Genomic DNA, 6,580 nt, shown 5'->3' with positions numbered 1-6,580 from the left:
TTTCAAAGTTTGCTTAAAACAAAAACAGGCAGCGACCTCTGTCAAGCACGTGACATTGAATCAATCAGAAAACTCAGGGACTGTCAAACATTGACGTCAATGAAGCAAAGTGTACACGTGACACAAAAAGTGACACCTTGATGCTGCCACTTGTTGTGACACCACAAATTTGGCACATTAATATGGTCACTTGCTATGACACAAAAAGTGACACATAAATGCAGCCACCTGCTGTAAAACCTAAAAGTGACAATGATGTTGTTGTATTTTTTTAGTTAAGGTAAAAAAAAATTGATTAAAATCCCCGTAATATTAAGGATTATCAATTAACGATTACAAAGTATTACATCCAATAATCCAAAAGTATTTGCTTATTGGAGTACCGTCATTTCAAAATGGAGATGACCTCTGACCCAATCCAATACTGTATTACTTATAAAATTAAACCTGGCTTAGTCAGTGATAATTGTAAAAGAGTAAAGTACCATTTGAAAACACGAGTCTGGTACTAAAAATAAAAAGTTCACCCAATACTTTCAAAAAGAAAATTCATAAAACGATTCATACAATAAATAATGTGAAATTGTGATGGGTTGGGTTGGTGTTGTAAAGGTTGGGACTTTCCTTATTGATAGATGTATAAATATTTATGATCCTACTTTGAGAACTTGTACATTTTTAAGAATCACGTATTACCGTGCTTATTTTAAAGACGTAAACTATACAATATAATTATGTCTAATGGTGATGCTCTAATGTCTCGAGCGTACCAATAACGATTGTATTTGCTGTAAGAAATGATTTCTGGTATTCGTTGCTCTAGATCAGGGGTCTCCAAACTACGGCCCGCGGGCCGGATGCGGCCCGCGAAGTCCTCTCATCCGGCCCTCTGAGATCTTTTTGTCCAAGTAAAAATCGTTTGTGGGTGATGGCTTTGCCCATAAAAATCAAAGACATGCTTGGAAGAAACTGGCCACCGAACTGAAATTTGATAGTCAATGCGGCCCTCGGACTAAAAAGTTTGGAGACCCCTGCTCTAGATAAAAATCATTTTCATGCTTCGACTAGTTGTATTGTAGCTTTTGAACTGAATAAACTTTTAAAGAACTTCATTGCACTTAATTAAGGCTTTGTATTATTCATACTTATATATATATATATACAAAAGTATACCTAATTTTTAGGCCGTATATAGTTAATTCTAGGGCGCAGGGTTAGTGTTTTGTTGGTTCTTAGGCATAGGACTAGCATATGCTTACATTTATGTTTTAAGTAGCAAGTATTAAGGGTTGATACATGATAAGCATTCAGATATTAAGGGTTGGTCCATGATTAGCAGTCATGAATAAAGGGTTGGTAAATGATTATCGGTCACGTATGAAGGGTTGGTACATGATTAACATACGAGGTCTTAGCGTTGGTACAATGACACAATCGCACTGGTGGGTTTGTAAAAATGACAAAAGGTGTTGTTGTATTGATTGTTGTAAACTTTTACGGAAGTTTTAAAATTCTTTGCGACTTCTCCAAATCACAAGGAATCTCAAAATGTTTGCAAGCCAGAAAATACACACAATTATTGATGCGACTTTACACGATAAGCATGTGAAAGATTACAAAACTGCACTAACATTGTGAAGATCTGAAGATGTGTATTCACTTTTCTTTAATTAAACTCGTTCTTTAAGCAACGTATCGCAATTCTTTCTTTAAACATACGCTGATTCATGTCAAAACTGATTAATTGTAATGAATGTATATATATATATATATATATATATATATATATATATATATATATATATATATATATATATATATATATATATATATATATATATATATATATATAAGTCTACCGCTTGTACTTACCGAAACGAAAAATGCAATAGAAACAACGAGAAGGTTGCTGGGTGTACTCATGACTCCCCCTCACGATCTCACTCAACAGCTCTGGACTCTGATGATTCTCCTCACAATCACAGAGAAATAAATCCTCGAATATTTAGAAACATAATTCTTCTAAAACAAATCTCTGTATAAGTCAATTAACGCTTTCAGTTGTATGCAGTTTCAAAGTTTGAAGATTTAATTATCCATACACCAACAGCACGAATGTAGACGTGAATTCAATGTAAAACTAAACGACTCAAGTTAATGTAATAAAGTGTAACGATGCTGTTGGAGTGAGTCCACAATGCAAGTCCTACTCCTAAGTCCTGTACCTTCACTCGGCGAGGGCTCCACGAGACAATGATGCAGTCCAGACGTGGTTTCAGCTTTTATACCGCCCCGTCCTGGTCAAGTTATGCAACTGTCATAATCAAGATGAGCTGCTGGTAGTCGTCACTAAACCCACCATTAACACCCCTCTCCCTTTTTTTTCATCAGTTAAGTATACAAGACAACTCGCCAACTCGATGACCCCCTGTACTGACCAACCAACGAACGGTATGCAACTACGTCACGACAAATCACTCCAACCTGGCCAACCTTCAGCACGAGCCGTGGACATTCGAACCATTTCGTCGGCTGACCGGGCACCTGGCCAACTATGTAATAGAAACGGACTCAGCGGCTTCGCTTAAGCCCACAGCAGCCATGGGATTAATAATTTTAAACCGCGTTAACCCCTTTGATTAAACGCACGGCCGGCGTGGAACTATGTTGACAAAATCTTGTCTGTTGATCGCTAACATCAACAGGTAGTTTGCTTGTTGACGCGCCGCTCCTCGCTTACGTCTTTCACAAGTTGTGGTTTTTTTTAAATAAACAATAACACAAGGGGTTGTTTGGGGAAAAAATGGATCAGCATATTTTATCCTGGCTTTCCATTTGTTCGGGAAAGGGGGAGAACTATTAAGGAGAATATTATCAGAGTTATGCAACTTGTGTTTTGGGCGGAAGTTATGGTGTGTGCAGTACACGCGAAGTGAGACATTCCATATTAGAGCCCTTCTGATCATGCGCAATGTGAAAATTATTTTCATAAACAAAACATTGTCGCGTGCATTCTTCGCAAGAGCGAAGCGTTATTGCTAATAATAATAATAATAATAATAATAATGACGACGATGATGATGCTGATGATGATGATAATGATGATAATGATGATGATGATGATGCAGTGGCGTAGCTAGGATTTTTGGGCCCCTATGCACAAAGTGTCAGTGGGCCCCTCAGAGGCGTAGCGACCCTTCCCGGCGACCGGGGACAAACTTTCGATTTGCACCCCCCCCCCCCCCCTCAGACTTTCGATTTGCACACTCCCCGTCCTCAGACTTTCGATTCGCACACCCCCCCCCCCCTCAAACTTTCGAAAAAGGGCCCCTATTTGCCTTGGGCCCCTATGCTTTGCTTACGCTAGCTTTACGGTAGCTACGCCACTGTGATGATGATGATGATGATGATACATTTGATGTTTTATATGAAAGGCTGCAATATTTTACTAAATTGGCATAGGTCAGCCTATATCGATTAAGAAAGGGGGGGGGGGGGATATCAAATGTCTACCTGTGCAACTAGGTGTTTATCTGAGAAGCCCGCTCGTCCATAACTAAAATACAAAACATGCTTGGTCTAAGCTAGAAGATAACTATACCTTTACTAAGTTAAAAATATAAATAAAGGATAAAATCTGATAATGCATTTTTTAAAATGACGGGCTCGTACTTATTGTATGTATCAACTGACATAACTGAATCTCTTTGTATAAATGATTGACTTTGCTTTAATATTCAAACGATAAACCTAACGCTAGCGCCAACCCATGTACTAAACCATACACTCCAGCCACTGTCCATGATTATTTTTGTATTACTTTAAACAAAATGGATATGTCCTGAAGCTGATGTCGTATCACTACATCAGCGACAAATGTGAAACTTCAGCAAACCAATGATGGCATCTGGGTGACACTGAACTTGGTTAATTGTTGACCTTTGAACCTCCCCCCCCCCAGTAATTGCCCTCTCACCCCCTCACACCTGATGCAGATTCCAGTGGTGCACCAAAGGGCAGTGACGTCAGCGTTCTCACCTGTCCTAGGCCGGGGTCAACACAGACGCCGACGTCTGCTGGTGATAACGGAAGTCGGACGTTTGTCCACTCAACAGGAAAATATTTGCTCCGTTCCTGTCGTCCAGCTCTCTTTGACTGTGCATGCTTGCCGAATGACACATGTCATCTCCATGCTGGCCGAATGACACATGTCATCTCCATGCTGGCCCAATGACACATGCCATCTACATGCTGCCCTAATGACAAATGACATCTACATGCTGCCCAATGACAAAGGACATCTCCATGCTAGCCGAATGACACGTGTCATCTCTATGCTGGCCCAATGACACATGTCATTTCCATGCTGGCCCAATGACACATGCCATTTACATGTTGGCCCAATGACACATGCCATCTACATGCTGCCCTAATGACAAATGACATCTACATGCTGCCCAATGACAAAGGACATCTCCATGCTAGCCGAATGACACGTGTCATCTCTATGCTGGCCCAATGACACATGTCATTTCCATGCTGGCCCAATGACACATGCCATTTACATGTTGGCCCAATGACACATGCCATCTACATGCTGCCCTAATGACAAATGACATCTACATGCTGCCCAATGACAAAGGACATCTCCATGCTAGCCGAATGACACGTGTCATCTCTATGCTGGCCCAATGACACATGTCATATCCATGCTGGCCCAATGACAAATGTCATGTTCAATTTTGTAATAACATAAGCAATGCCTTTCTTTCCAACCCAATAATTTTTTAAGTTGGTGACCTTGACCTGCGAACTTTATCCATACTCTGTTTAATTATTTAATAGACAAGTGGCTTTTAGTGCATCAGTTCAAGGGAACTACCATATGTATGTGCTTTATTAACGTACTGTTGCTTATCTTTGGGAGTTGTTAGAAAGTTCAAGGGGGTTGTGATGTCTTCTATTTAAACTCAACTCAGGGATCAGAATGTTCTTGTAGTTGTGTAAAATATCATTGGAATTTGTAACATGAACATCACCAATATTCACCAATATTCAAACCCAAATCAGGATTTTGCTAAACACGTACATTATACAGCATTACACTATCAAACATCACACTAACACCACATCCATCAACAACATCCAAATCAACAATAGTAACACCAACATCAAAACCACCAATAGCAACAGCAACAACATCCAAACCAACAATAGCAACACCAACAACATCCAAACCAACGATAAAACACCAACAACATCCGAACCAACAATAGCAACACCAACAACATCCAAACCAACAATAGCAACACCAACAACATTCAAATCAACAATAGCAACACCAACAACATCCAAACCAACGATAAAACACCAACAACATCCGAACCAACAATAGCAACACAAACAACATTCAAATCAACAATAGCAACACCAACAACATTCAAATCAACAATAGCAACACGAACATCAAAACCAACAATAGCAACACCAACAACATCCAAACCAACCATAAAACACCAACACCATTAAACCAACCATCATTATACTAACAAGACTCCTCCACAACATTCACATTAACATCTCACCATCCTCACACATCAGTAAAACACACCACCAACACATACACTAAATTATACATACACCAACAATAACATTCACATTAACAATTTATCAACAAAAAACACCTTAGCAACATGCCAACAACACATTTACAACATTCACCTTAACAACATTCCCACAAAAATACATTACACGGCTCACAAAAACACCCTGCAAGTTTGAAGAAACCTGGCCAAATTAGCGCGGCAAACAGCAGACGATCGAGTGACCACTGATAATTTATTCAACAACAATGTTTGAATGGAAGCCCAGTACCTGGCCACGTTTGTATTTTTTGTAATTAATTATTTGAAAAGAGGTCTATAATTGTCTTCTATTTTGAACGCGTTCAATATTTAACAGGCAGATAATATTGAACAGACACAATTAGCAGACGATTTGAACTATTTTAGTTTTAAATTAACAGAATTAGCAGACGACTTAAACTATTTTAGTTTTAAATTAACAGAATTAGTGACAAGCTGATCTGTTTTGAGATACTGTGATATATTTTAAGTGCTTGTGGTGCTAAAAATAGTTTGAATAAAAACGTGCATATTTTACTGGAAAACTGGTTTAAAAGTCTTTATTGGTTTTTTAATGAACATTCCTCTTGAAACTAAATTGAGCAGTTACCTCTTCGAAATGGATTATAATTAGATATTGGGTATAATTATTAGCACTTTATAACCAAGAACCTTAAAAAAAATTTGTAAAGCCGGTTGGATTTGTTGATATCTTAAAGAATTAATTTTTGAGTTTTCTCTTTAATGTTGACTTATGGCATCTAATCATGAGCTGAGAAATCATCATCTGATTTGTGTTTTACAAATATAATTTACAAAAGTGGCTGTATGACCCGTGTATCTGAGGTAGAACAGATTGTTTCAATGTGAGGATTGTAGACGTCTTAAAGAAACACACAAAAGACCGACACAACCAAAGACATACCCTCCACAGGACTTTGTCACAGCAAACTATA

This window comes from Physella acuta, unplaced genomic scaffold (genome assembly GCF_028476545.2).
Source record: "Physella acuta isolate Inbredline_101_S28 unplaced genomic scaffold, ASM2847654v3 ptg001884l, whole genome shotgun sequence".
Lineage (NCBI taxonomy): Eukaryota > Metazoa > Mollusca > Gastropoda > Physidae > Physella > Physella acuta.
Note: the sequence above shows the minus strand (reverse complement) of the source record.